Below are 15,134 nucleotides of genomic sequence, written 5' to 3'. Positions count from 1 at the left end.
TGCTGTGTATCTAAGTCATTCTGAGTCACTTATGTCTGGAAGCCCAGGGCTAGCAAAGCCACAATAAACAGAAAGCAGATGACTCATTAGAGACTGCTCTTCCTTTTTCCATGCAGTGGAGTTCAAGGTTCTCTGACACTGGATCACAGCTAAGAAGTTATTCATGATCTAATTATTATTAGACCCTTATTGTTATATATGACCTAATTATTCCATGGAAGTTGTAATAAGCTAGATACTGAAATGCTTATTTTCTTTATGTGGATCCTCCAAAGAATTATAAAAAATTTTAAAAATAGAAAAAAACTAATATGTGAAAATAGGAACACAGTGGACAGAATGCCTGTTTCCTTTGTTAGGGTTTGGTAAGGCCCAAATAGCATCTTGGCTTTTCTAAGTCTGCTGAACCTCTGAAATAATAATGCCAGGTTACATCACACCAGCTTTCAACTTCTGATTTTGGCAAGGAATCGCAATAGCTTCTAGATGAATAGTGTGTAGCCCCAAGGAGAAGTCATCCACACACTTGAGACAACTGTAGGCTGGCTTAGCATACTGGCTAAGAGCCTGTTCTCTAAAATGAGAATGCACAGGTTTGTCACAGGCTTTTTCACTTAATTCTTTATGACTGTGGACAAATTACTTAACCTCTCTGTCCTTCAGTTTCCTAGTCTGTAAAATAAGATAATAGCAGTACCTTTTTCATAATACTACTGAGAGGACGAGATGAGATGAGACACAGAAAAGACTTAGCACAGTGCTTCCATGTGGTAACTACTCAGTAAATGTTATCCATTGTTAGGGTTGTTTTTAAAGATGCAAGCAATCGGTTTGTGAAGACAAATAATGCAGGGTATGAAACACAAAGTCACTCACTGTGAATAATTTACTGAGTGGTTAGAAAAGGCCCTTATGAAAGGTGAGAGCTAAATTGAGGGAGGGAATGACTCACCCATTTTGTTTTTTAAAGCTTTTCAGGCAGAACTGAAAGTAAATGCACACCATGCAAAGTGAGAGGGAGCTGGAGGAGTCCAGAACAAAGTGTACAAAGTGTGGCTGGATCAGAGTTCATAAAGGAATCAGAGCAGAGAGGAAGAGACGGTTAAATCACAGAAGGCCCTACAGGCCCTCAAAAGGGTATGGTCTTCCATTTTGCAGGAAGCACTGGACGGTTTTGGTAGGGAAGGTAGAGGACTCTCCCTGGATAGGCTGAGCTGTGACATCAACTTCAAGGATTTATTTCTTGTTCACATTCCACGGCCATGGATATAGGTCAGCTATGACTTTCCTCTGTGTCCTTCCATTCCGGTACCATGCTGAACAACCATGCCCCAAGGCAGGCAGGAAGAGCAAGAAAGATGGATTTACTTCTGCTGAGAACTGGCCCAGATCACTGCATTGACATCAAATTACTCCCCAAGTCACTATGATGTCAGGATGTGTACTCTTTCTCCTAAGAATCCCAATGAACAGGTATAGAGAATACATACCCAAGAAAAAGGAAGAATCAGGTGATTGTAAAGAGTACTATTTTTTAAGTTAGCATGATTGAGTGAGTTTTAAAAGGACATTTCAGTGGTTGTTTGGTGGAGAATGCATTATATGGGAACAAGAAAAGAATTGGGAGATGAGTGTGAAAGAGCAAAAGTTGCTCACTTGTGTCCAACTCTTTGTGGCCCCATGGATTGTAGCCCAACAGGCTCCTCTGTTCATGCAATTCTCCAGGCAAGAATACTGGAGTGGGTGTCCATTAGATCAGATGATATTGAGGTTTTATATACAAAATGATAATGCCTCTTTCTAAGATACAAGAAATAAAGGAGAAATGAAGTGATTGAATTGAGGATATAAATTGAAAGTAGAGTTGATGGCATTTGCTGATGGATGGGCTATAAGGTGTGGGAGAAAGGAAAAACTCAGGATGACTTTCTGCTTTGCTGTTGTTTGCTGTGAACAACCAGAAGAATGAATTTGTCATTTACTGAGACGGAGAAGCTGAAATATAAATTAAAATGTGGCCTATATGAGAAAAAATACATTAAGAAAACCACAAAATTTATTCCTGAATTTAAATTAAAAATTTAGTAGCAATAAAATACAGCATCAGCACTGAAAAATTTAAATCAAACAAATGATGTAGAAAGCATCTTGAAACTTTCTCACAGAGAAGAGCAAAAAAAGGAGAGAATAAGAGAAAAGCCAACTTAGGGGATAGATTCCAGCATGGAATAAATGGCAACAAAGTCATTAAAATGATAAAATATAACACATGCAATGATCAAAGATAGAACAGAGGGTGGGGTCAAAAAGACAGATGAGGGTAAGGTCAGGGAGTAAAGTTTCTGACTGAAAGATAACAAGTTTTCAGATCGAACATACTCATTGTTAAGAGTGAGAATTATAATAAAAGAGAGTAGCATTGAACAGCACTGATGCAAGGATTTTTTTTTTTTTCAATTTCAAGGTTAATTGCAGATTTGGGCATATTTACACCCCAACGCCCAAGAAAAGAAGTGTGGTCTCACAAGATAAAGTTAGAGGAGTTACGGTTTTCACTGACATTCCTAACTGAAGGGCAAGAAATGCATAATTTTGAATCCCTCAGGCAATTAGAGATTGATGCAATTTAAGAAAGGCTTTTGTAGTGAGTCCCAGAGGCCAGCCCCGAGCAGGCAGAAACAATTTAGAAGCAGCAATCTCCTCTCTGCAGCAATACTTACACAGGGAACAGTTTCAAGAAATTGGACGGCCAGTGTGCCTGAAGGCCTCGGCCAGCTCACCCAAGCCCCGGATGGGCCATTGAGCGCCTCATCTGCTACTGCATCCCCTTCTGTTAGCTTTGCATTGATGGTGACATGCCATCAGGAAACTAGAGGGTTCAGCCATCATTTCTGAAAACCCTAAGTTCACTAACAAGCATAAGTAAGAAAATCAGTAAAGTATTCTTAGTTAGGTTTAGCTGTGGATTCCTATGGTTTAGGTGTTCATTTATAATTGAGAATATCTGAAACTCCAAATATTCAAAAACAGAGCTATGCAGGCAGGGAAAAAAATGATATGATATGCTTTAAAGATACTTGAGAATAGAACTCTCAAGCTATCCACTGGCATAAAGTCTTGATTACAAGAACCAGATCTAAACAGATCTCAGCTTGTACACGTGCATGTCTTATATGTTCAATGTCAATAAAATGGGAAGCAATTCTGGAATGTCTCATAAGTAGCTAAATATTACTCATACATTTCCAATTTTATTTTGCTACTTATTTTCAGAATCAACTTTTGAACCAAATTCCAGTCTCTGCCTTATTAAGTCTTCCTCTTTTGTCTTTCATCCATTAGCTATTCAACTGGTGCTCACATCATTTTACCCTTGAAATCTCTCTCTTTGATGATGAATTATTTTATAATCAGATGTTGATTTCTCCCAATAATTCTAATGATGAATTAAAGAAAGAAAAAGCTTAGTTTTGAATTTACATAGCACTTTTAGTTTATGACTCCAAATCTTCTCTTATTCCTCACAATAAATAAAATTTTGTACATGGAGGGATATTTTTCAATTTAAATTAGAATATATATATGTATATTTATTTATATATAGTGAAAAGTTTTGCCTTATATATTATTAATGTGTTAGCATATTTTGCTTACTGTTACAGAAAGGATAATTTTATGGCAGAAGCTAAATAAAGAATTCATTATGAATTACTACTTACCTCTACCTTGGGATACCTCCTTAATCTACACATTTGTTTAAGAGTTTTCCATTAAGGCAGGAAGAAACAGTACATGGAATGGAAATCTATAAACCACTTGTTCTGACCCACACATTAAAAAATCCACATAATAAATCCTAATACTGAATCAGCTTCTTAGAAATCTATGAGGATCCATATAGAAAAACCCTTGCTTAGCAATAGGTTTGTAATTGTAAAACAACCAAGTTTTCCAACTAAGATTCAGTCAAAATTAACACTAACTGATATATATGAAGCCCTCTTTTATTTTATCCCTATATTATATACTTCCTAAGCCAATGTGGGAAGAATGAATAAATGAAGGAAATATTTTCCAGATAATATTACAGGAATAAAGTTGCCAAAACATATCTCTGGATTTTTTTAAAAAAAGTATTTCAATAGAATTGCTTGTCAAAGGCACTTTTTTTCATAGCTAGTTGTAAATCTAAAAATATACTTAAAATATTGAGACATAAAGACCTGGCCCTCAGCATCAGCGTCATAAACATTCAGAGGTCAGCCACAGCCCATCAGAAGCAGCAACAGAAGAATTTAAGTTCTATCAAAAAATGTGTTAAAGGAAAAAAGAAATCTTTTACCAGAGAGAGGGTTTGATCTAAGACTCCAAAATGAGGATTCATTGTGAGTCTCATCAAAACAATAAGACAGAACTCTCTCCCACCTCCCTACTCTGCTAAATACACTTAGGAAGCAAGCTAACAGCATCGACTTGCATTTCTGTTTTTATTTAAAGTGATACATATCTACAGTTAGCAGATGTAATAAAAAAAAGAATTATGGGTCATCAGGATTATTTTGTGAAAACTAAAAGTCAACTGAAAGAACTTCAGAATCAGGAATAGGGTTAGCACTCTATCTTGCTCTTTTATTACCTCTGTGAATTTACCTAATCTCTCAAAACAGCAGTTCTCTCATATAAGAATGGAAAAAATAAGAATAAGCTACAGTTTTTTGAAGTTTAATTAACTTATATGATGTTCTCTGTAGAGTTATAAAACTTACCTGGGATTAAGTAAGCCCTTAATAAGTAGTAACTACCAATGCTATTCATATTACTGCTAACATTTTATACACATTTTGTGCTGAGTTACTTCAGTTGTGTCCATCTCTGTGTGACCTTACGGACTGCAGCCCGCCAGGCTCCTCTGTCCATGGGATTCTCCAGGCAAGAATACTGAAGTGGGTTGCCATGCCCTCCTCCAGGGGATTTTCCCTAACCCAGGGATTGAACCTGCATCTCTTATGTCTCCTGCATCAGCAGGTAGGTTTTTTTACCACCAGTGCCACAAGGGAAGCCCCATAATAAAAGATATCGACCTTTTATTTGGTATGATATACCATTAATTCTATTATTTACATTTCATTTCACATGTAACATTTTTATTACCTTCACATGTTGGCAGAAGATAATCATTAGTATATGATTTTCTTATTTTTTCTTTTCTATTATAATTTATTACAAGATATTGAGTGTAGTTCCCTGTACATGCATGCCTGCTCAGTCATGTCCAACTCTTTGCAACCCCATAGAGTGTAGTCTGCCAGGCTGCTCTGTTTATGGTATTCTCCAGGCAAGAATCTGGGAGTGGGTTGTCATTTCCTACTCCAACAGTTCCCAATTTATCCCTCCCCCACATATATCTTATTCTTACAGGGCAAAACTCAAAAAAATAAATAAATAATGTCATTTTTTTTCTAAATTAGTCTACAAAGTTGATGTAATTGTATTTGATTAAAATATCAACAGAAATTTGTTTTTTATAACCCAATAAGCTGATCTTAAAGCTGAAGTAAAGCAAGTAGATGGAAATAGCCAGGAAAGTTCTAAAAAGTATAGAAGATCAAATGTGAGGTGTAGACTAGTCTTGTCAGTATTTATAAGCTGTAGTAAGCAGAGAAATTCACTAAGAGAGCAGGGCTTTCTGTAGAAGTCATTTTGCTGGCAATTTTTATGTTATTAGCAGTATCTATTTAATTTACTACTTCCTCAGGACAGACCTCCAGTATCCTTGTCTGCAAAATTCCATGGGCAGAGGAGCCTGATGGGCCACCATCCATGGGGTTTCAGAGCGGGGCACAACAGAGCATGCATGCATGGCAGATCTAGTGCAATGACAGAAATTTGTGGGTCACATAGCAGGATAGAGAGATTTAGCTCAGAGAGATAGCTGGAAAAAAAAAAAAAATAGAAAGTGCCTTTAAGGAAATCACTAGCTAGAATTGCCTCTGAGACTAATTTTTATGGCAAAGAAGATGTTAGTCAGGCTTAAAAACTGGTGGAAGGAGTCAGGCAGTGATACCGACATTTAATAAAGAGATATGGAGACATCACATTTTTGAGGAAATACTGGAGCAAAGGGAGTTTATGCAGTGATGATAAACATGACCCTTGAAAGGCAAAATAAGAGATCACAAAAGGATCTGATATGTGTTATAAAAAAAAAAAAAAAAAGACAAAGAAAAGAACAGCTTTGATTCTGAAGATGTTGGGGGAGCTGAGATATATGAAGCAAAAACTGAGATGACTGGATTCTAATTTTTTTTAATATTAGTACCAGGCTGGAGAAAGTGTTGCATATAGGCTGATAATTCTGAGACTGCATGTGGCAAAACCATTCAGAACAACAATGATGGCATAATGGTATATGCGCTAAGGGAGTATTGGGGTGGCAGAGAAGGGACACATTATATACATATATTATTAAGGTGGAAAATAAATGTTTTCTTTGTGCTGTGTTCAGCTGCTATCATGTTGGACTCTGCGACCCCATGGATTGTAGCCCACCAGGCTCCTCTGTCCATGGGGATTCCCCAGGCAAGAATGTCCTCCTCCAGAGGATTGTCCCAATATAGGGAACAAACCCAGGTCTCCTGCATTGCAGGCAGATTGTTTACCATCTGAACCACCAAAGTTTTCTTTAAGTTTAGATGAAAGGATGTATATCTTTACAAGGGGCGTTACTAGATATGGAAATGGTTTCATACCTTTGAACACTGGCGTTTTGATTGAACCTGATTTGGCTTGCAATGAGAAACCAACCTATTTTTATCCCCACCTTTACATCTGCTTTGTGGTCTAATCCTTCTTTTAATGCTCCAGGATAAAACTGTAGACAAGCCCTCAAGCTTTTCAGGCACTCCATTTAACATACAATATAAATAGTTCCTTGCTTCTGCATAAACATTCCAGACAGGATATTCATTATATAACAACAATCTAATTCAGACCATAAGACCCAAAACATGGATCTGCTCAAGCCCTGCCAGCCTCTGGTGGGAGAGGACCTAGTTGCTTCCTTCTTTAGGTATCTTTTTTGAACTACTCCCTACTTAGCTGCAATTTTTTTTAATGTTTTTAAAAATTGCTATTGGAGTATAGTTACTTTAAAATGCTATGTTAGTTTCTGCTGTATAGCAAAATGAATTAGCTGTAATATACATATTTCCTCTCCTTTTTGGATTTCCTTCCCATTTAGGTCACTATAGAGCAAAAACAACACCCGTTGTGGATGTGACTGGTGATGAAAGTAAAGTCCAATGCTGTAAACAGCAATATTGCATAGGAACCTGGAATGTTAGGTCCAGGAATCAAGGCAAATTGGAAGTGGTCAAACAGGAGATGGCAAGAGTGAACGTCGACACTTTAGGAATCAGTGAACTAAAATGGACTGGAATGGGTGAATTTAACTCAGATGACCATTATATCTACTACTGTGGCCAAGAATTCCTTAAAAGAAATGGAGTAGCCATCATAGTCAACAAAAGAGTCTGAAATGTAGTACTTGGATGCAATCTCAAAATTGACAGAATGATCTCTGTTCCTTTCCAAGGCAAATCATTCAATATAACAGTAATCCAAATCTATGCTCCGACCAGTAATGCTGAAAAAGCTGAAGTTGAATGGTTCTATGAAGACCTACAAGACTTTTCAGAACTAACACCCAAAAATGATGTCCTTTTCATTATATGGGACTGGAATGCAAAAGTAGGAAGCCAAGAGACACCTGGAGTAACAGGCAAATTTGTCCTTGGAGAACAAAACAAAGTAGGGTAAAGGCTGACAGAGTTTTGCCAAGAAAATGCACAGGTCATAGCAAACACCCTCTTCCAACAACACAAGAGAAAACTCCACAAGGACATCATCAGATGGTGAATACTGACATCAGATTGAATATATTTTGCAGCCACAGATGGAGAAGCTCTATACAATCAGCAAAAACAAGATCAGGAGCTGACTGTGGCTCAGATCATGAACTCCTTATTGTCAAATTCAGACTTAAATTGAAGAAAGCAGGGAAAAACCAATAGATCACTCAGTTATGACCTAAATCAGATCTCTTACAATTATACAGTGGCAGTGACAAATAGATTCAAGGAATTAGATCTGATAGACAGAGGGCCTGAGGATCTATGGACTGAGGTTCATGACATTGTATCGGAGGCAGTGATCAAGACCATTCCCAAGAAAAAGAAAGGCAAAAAGACAAAATGGTTGTCTGAGGAGGCCTTACAAATAGTTGAGAAAAGAAGAGAAGCTAAAGGCAAAGGAGAAGAGGAAAGATATACCCATTTGAATGCAGAGTTCCAAAAAACAGCAAGGAGAGATAAGAAAGCCTTCGTCAGTGATCAAAAAGAAATAGAGGAAAACAATAGACTGGGAAAGACTAGAGATCTCTTCAAGAAAATTAGAAATACCAAGGGACTATTTGATGCAAAGATGAGTACAATAAAGGATAGAAATGGTTTGGACCTAACAGAAGAACATATTAAGATGAAGTGGCAATAATACATAGAACTATACAGAAAAGATCTTCAAGACCCAAATAATCATGATGGTATGATCACTCACCTAGAGCCAGACATCCTGGAATGCAAATTCAAGTGGCCTTAGGAAACATCACTGTGAACAAAGCTAGTGGAGGTAATCAAATTCAGCTGAGCTATTTCAAATCCTAAAATACAATGCTGTGAAAGTGCTGCACTCAATATACCAGCAAATTTGGAAAAGTCTGCAGTGGCCATAGGACTGGAAAAGGTCAGCTTTCATTCCAATCCCAAAGAAAGGCAATGCCAAAGAATGTTCAAACTACCGCACAATTGCACTCATCGCACATGCTAGCAAAGTAATGCTCAAAATTCTCCAAGCCAGGTTTCAACAGTACGTGAACCATGAACTTCCAGATGTTCAAGCTGGATTTAGAAAAGGCAGAGGAACCAGAGATCAAATTTCTAACTTCCGTTGGATCATGAAAAAAGCAAGAGAGTTCCAGAAAAGCATCAACTTCTCCTTTATTGACTACTCTAAAGCCTTTGACTGTGTGGATCACAACAAACTGTGGAAAACTCTTCAAGAGATGGGAACACCAGACTACCTGATCTGCCTCCTGAGAAATCTGTATGCAGGTCAAAAAGCAACAATTAGAACTGGACATGGAACAACAGACTGGTTCCAAATTGGGAAAGGAGGACGTCAAGGCTGCATATTGTGACTCTGCTTATTTAACTTATATGCAGAGTACATCATGTGAAATTCCAGGCTGGATGAAACACAAGCTGGAGTAAAAATCACCAGGAGAAACATCAATAACATCAGATATGCAGATGACACCATCCTTATGGCAGAAAGCAAAGAAGAACTAAGGAGCATCTTGATGAAAGTGAAAGAGGAGAGTGAAAAAGTTGGCTCTCTGTGGGGCACATTCATCTTGCTAGAAGTATAGACTTGGCTTTCTCTCTCTGCCGCCTTAGCTATATTTTTGTAGCCTCTCCTGCTGGCCCCTGCGGTCCTCAAGTCCCAGTGAACACATGGCACACACTTGCTGTGCTTACCTTCAAACCTCCTTGACTTGGCTTAAGATGAAGATAAGAATTCCATGTCTTTGCCCAAGAAGGGGCTGGCAGAAGTGGTTGATGGGCAGGATGCTTCAAATTTTCTATGAAGTTCCTGTCTGCCACATTTTTGACCATTACCTCTCTTAGCGGAGGCAGGTGCTTGACTGTTTAATGTTCCCCAAAGGACACTTGAGTCATTCCTTTGGGAATTAATGATAGACATCTCCTACTTCTCCTCAGAGGGAGATGAAATGGCCCTATTGTTTTTCTTCCTCAGCCTTTCTTAGAGTCCTCAGCGGAATTGTTAAAATAATAGGAGAGGCTAACTTGCAATCTGTTACACAGGCCTTTAAAAATAGAACGTGTGTATTTTAATCTTGGTTTTGATTCACATGAGGGTTTTTTTGGAGATGGTGGAGGCATATGTGAGAGGAGGAAAAGAAGTTACCAAACATTTCTAATGTTCTGGGGCTTTTGATCTTGCGCAGCTTAAAAAAACTCCCCCTTACATCCTATGTATTTGAAAATACTTTATAATATTTAAGTTACATGTGCACATATGAAATTAATCACAGGCATATCTCATTCTCGTGTGCTTTGATTTCTTGGGCTCCTTAGATATAAAGGCTTGTGGCAATCCTGAGTAGAGCAAGTCGATGGATGTCATTTTTCCAAAAGAGTCTGCTCTCTTCATGTCCCTGTGTCACATGTGGTAATTCACACACCATTTAAAACTTTTTATTATTATTATACTTGCTATGCTGCTCTGTGATCTTCAATTTTACCACTATGACTCACTGAGGGGCTTTCCTGTTAGCTCAGTGGAAAAGAATCTGGCTGTAATTCTGGAAATGCTGGTTTGATCTCTGAGCCAGGAACATCCTCTGGAGAAGGAATTGGCAACCTACTCCAATATTCTTGCTTGGAGAATTCCATGGACAGAGGAGACTGGAAGGCTACAGTCCATGGGGTCACAAAGAGTTGGACGTGACTTAGCAACTAAACAATATGACTCACTGAAGGCTTGGAAGATGATTAGCATTTTTAGCACTTAAAAAGTATTTTTAAATTAAAGTGAAAGTGAAGTCACTCCATCGTGTCTGACTCTTTGAGACCCTGTGGACTGTAGCCTACCACTCTCCTCAGTCCATGGGATTTTCCAAGCAAGAGTACTGGGGTGGTTGCCATTTCCTTCTCCAGGGGATCTTCCTGACCCAGGGATTGAACCCAGGTCTCCCACATTGTAGGCAGTTGCTTTACCTTCTGAGCCACTGGGGGAGTCCCTTATTTTAAATTAAGGTTTAAACATTTTTTAGACATGATGCTATTTCACACTTGTTGTTGTTCAGTCACTAAGTTGTGTCCAGCTCTTTGCGACCCCATGGACTGAAGCACATCAGGCCTCCTTCTCTTTCACCGTCTCTCAGAGTTTGCTCAAATTCACGTCCCTTGAGTCGAGGATGCCATCCAACCATCTGGGCCTCTGTCGCTACCTACTGCTTCTGCCCTCAATCCTTCCCAGCATCAGGGTCTTTTTAAACTACAATACACTGTAAATATGATTTCTATGTATACTGTAGTTTATTGTGGTATTTGTTTTATTGTTGTTGTCTGAAACTGAACCCTCAATATCTCTGATGTATGCCTGTACATGTATATGTGCATACATGTCAATATACATGCATGTGTATATATGTTTCAATGTAAAATATACAAAAACATGTGTGTGTGTGTGCATGCTCAGAGTCTCTTTAGTTGGGTCAAACTCTTTGCGAACCTATGGACTGAAGCCCACCAGGCTCATCTGTTCATGGGATTTTCCAGGCAAGAATACTGGAATGAGTTACCATTTCTCCTCCAGGGAATCTTTCTGATCCAGGGATCAAACCCATATCTCTTGCATCTCCTGCACTGAAGGCGGATTCTTTACCGCTGAGCCACTGGGGAGGCCCATACAAAACATATGCTTTTGTACGCCTTATGTATCATATACCTCACACATTCTCTGTGAACTTACACCTCACAAATATTCTGTGAAGGTCGCAAGCTGTATATTAGTTACTCAAGAAGAATTCCCTGCAGTCTTCCAAAGCCAGCCTCTGTATTTGATAACTATATGCATTTTTATATTATAAATGCTAAAGTTGATGCATAAGGTAATACATATATTTCTAAATAAGAGAGTGTCTCTAAATTGTCTTTTTCTTAAACTGAGTTTTAATTAAGGTTTTTGGAGTACATTACTTTATCTTTTAATGTATTTGCTAATGTTTAAATCTTGCTATATTTAAATATATTAATATATAACATATTTAATTAATATTAAACATATTTAATCTTATTATATTTAAGTCAACATTTCCTTTCTTATATACTTAATCAAGTAACTCTCTGTAAAGCATCTATATGTGAGCAATGGCAGTTGGAGATATCATATTAATTAAGTACCACAATAGATATTTCCTTTCAGACTATCCTCCCACTTATTTGATATGAACCTTTTAAACTGCAGGAAAAAGTGACAAACCCCAGAGCTCTGTTATGTGATTGAGAGAATCAGTTATCCCAGTGTCACTGGAAGCAAAATCAATTCATGTGTTCTGTCATCCTTAGAAAGTACTCTCTAACATGCTGTCAGCAATAAATTTTACAGGATTTCCCCAAAGTCAGTTGCTCCTTCTATTTGGGATTACGATGAAAGCAAATTGATTCTTCCCATACATAGAAGAAGCACAAGACAAGACATACTTTTAGTCTACTGACTTATTTATTTATTTATTTTTACTGACAGATTTCTCCTGGCTCACTAATGTAAGGTCCTTAGTAATTGAAATTCTGACTGTGAAATATATTCAGGCATAACCAACAGGAATGCAATTTCCCTTAAAGCTATCTTCATGCAAGTAGGCAGGAAATTTATTTTTGAGTAACTTATCTCTGAGTATGTTAAAAAAAAAAAAAAGGCAACTCTAACATTTTAACTGCAATTAATGCCAGGATATCATATTTAATTTTAATTTACTATATCTCCCATAATCTAGTGATGATCACATTTTTATTTTTCTTTGATTGAATAACAGCATTTTAAACCTTTTAATAAACTTTTTAATTAACATATTTTTAAATAGACAAGGTATGTTAAAATCAAGCTAAAACCACTTTTAAACAAAACTACAGGTGGATCATGCTGCCATTTGAACAAGTTCTATTGAGGCTGACTATAAGGAAAGTGTGGAGGCATACATTTTCTCCCTCCTTTGGGACAGTATAGATATATAGCTGAAATTAAGAGAATTATTTCAAGTCGATTAGAATTTGCTGAAAATACATAATGACTCAGTGCTAAAGAATCCACCTGCCAATGCAGGACAAACAGGTTCAATTCCTGAGTCAGGAAGATCCCCTGGAACGATCTTTCCTTTCTGGAGAAGGAAATGGCAACCCACTCCAGTATTCTCGCCTGGGAAATTTCATGGAGAGGGAGCCTGGCAGGCGCACTTCATGGTGTCACAAAAAAGTTGACATGACTTAGCAATTAAACAACAACCACAAAGATATATAAATGTGTAAACTGCCAGGCTGGAATGACTAAATGTTAACAAGGAAGAAAAAGAACAAGCAATCAAACAAAAACAGAATCTGATGAAATATTAATTTCTGTTGACAAATATTCACATGCCAGCTGACCACTTTTGATATTTGTACAGAAAATAACAAATGGAATTAATTTCTATACATATTAGGGGGTCCCCAGTGCTAGGTCAGGTTCCAAGCAGAAGACCAGTATCTCAACTAAAGATGCTGGAGTGACATCAGCAAGACGAAGACATCATCATAGACAGCATCCATCCTCAACAACAAAGATTTGGCATCCATCCTCAGACAAAAATGCCTTAGTGGGAGCTATGGGGTCCACATCATGTGCCAAAGGATCTGGGAGGAATCTCACCTACCTATGCATGGCGGAATAGGCACACAGACCTCAGTCACAACTGTGGGTCGGGTCCTACAGTTGCAGTGAATTGGCTCCAGCCCCTGTCAGCACCTGTCTTGGGAGGCCCTGGGAGAAGGTCTTATACAATCACCCATGGCTGAGAGTCTAAATCAAGGTTTCCAGCAAAGAAGTTCTAGTACATCACTGGGATAAAAACACCTGGGACTGAATACATTGAAGGGGGTAAAAGGGGCTGTTTGACTTTACCTGGGTCATTCCCTTCCCTGAGGTGGCCCAACTGACTCCCAAGTGAGACCTTTTCAAGACATGAGTTATCCTTGGGGGGAAGTGAGAGCAGGTGGGTAAATGCCTGGTTGTCCCATCTGTGCATGACTTAGCAAAAGAAGCCCAAGTATCTCTCGCCCCTCCTGGAGCACTGAGAAGTGAGCTTTATGAATGGGGGCCCTGGAAAAGGCCTGGAAAGCAGCAAGGAGGACCATCAAAGAGCATTCAAGGGACATGGATCCCACCAATGGTATCACAGCCTCCATCAAGAGGCAGTCCATGAGCCTCTGAGGATGCCCCGCCTCCTGGTTCCCTCACAGGGCTCACAGGCACTCCCAGCATGATACACCACTCACCCCTCTACTCACCCCATCCTGTGGCTGGCTCTCTGTGCACACGCATAAAACTGTCCTTTGGCAAATGGCTGTTGACCACTTGCAGAAAGTCAGCCTGACTATGTGGCCCAGGAAGAGATCACAGAGCTTAACTTTAGGGCACTCTGGAGAAAGCAAAGAGAGGCTGTCAGCGCTTGCCCTTAAGTGTTGCATGATTAAGGGAAGACATACAAATCTAAGAATGTTGCCACAAGAGGGAGCAAGAAATTGTGAAGCAGACATATCCACAGAAAGTCTGTAAAAGCCTCAGCATCCCTATCAGGGCTGGTAGAGGATATTTCTCTCCCAAAATCAGTCCTTAAAGACCAGAAAGTATTAGTTCCTCAGTTGTGTCCAACTCTTTGGGACCCCATGGACTGTAGCCTGCCAAGCTCCTCTGTTCATAGAATTCTCCAGGCAAGAAGACTAGAGTGGGTGGCATTTCCTTTTTTCAGGGAGTCTTCCTGACACAGGGATTGAACCTGGGTCTCCTGCATTGCAGGTGGAGTCTTTACCATCTGAGCCACCATGAAAGTCCTTAAAGATTGGGGGAGGTAGTTATTACTGCATATGCGAAGACCACATCTCAAGACTTCAAGAAATCGAAAAAATCAAGGAACCTTGGCTCCACTAATGGATCACAATTATTGTCCCTAAATACATCGACATAGAATTAAAAATAGCTATTCTAAAGAATTAAAAACAGCTAGAAGAAAATACAGGAAGATAGTTTATTGAAATTAGGAATATAATATCTGAATAAAATGAGAAGTTTAACAAAGAGGTTTCATAAGAAATGAAATTCTGGAGCTAAAAATGAATAGATTAAATGAAAAATGAAATAGAAAAAAATCAACAACAGAAGAGATCAATAGGAATTTTAAAAATCTGTGAATTAGAGGACAAGAACTTTGAAATTGTCCAGTAAGAGGAGAACAAAAGAAA

The 15,134-nt window shown here is 38.5% G+C and overlaps 1 protein-coding gene across 6 annotated transcripts in view; it reads right to left on the bottom strand.

Moving 5' to 3' along the window:
• The window catches only part of CDH18 (cadherin 18), a 1,183,249-nt gene that overhangs the window by 164,109 nt on the left and 1,004,006 nt on the right, over positions 1–15,134 (bottom strand). Inside the window, exon 1 of one of the 6 annotated variants that reach the window (XM_043488850.1) lies at positions 9,594–9,815. The exons of the other annotated variants lie outside the window; for them this stretch is intronic. The gene's annotated coding sequence lies outside the window, so the exon portion shown is untranslated. Of the gene's footprint in view, positions 1–9,593; positions 9,816–15,134 lie in introns of those variants that run through there. 6 annotated transcript variants of the gene reach the window in all.

The sequence above is a fragment of the Cervus canadensis genome, chromosome 16, assembly GCF_019320065.1.
Source record: "Cervus canadensis isolate Bull #8, Minnesota chromosome 16, ASM1932006v1, whole genome shotgun sequence".
NCBI classification, from domain to species: domain Eukaryota; kingdom Metazoa; phylum Chordata; class Mammalia; order Artiodactyla; family Cervidae; genus Cervus; species Cervus canadensis.
This window is presented reverse-complemented; position numbering and strand designations above follow the sequence as displayed.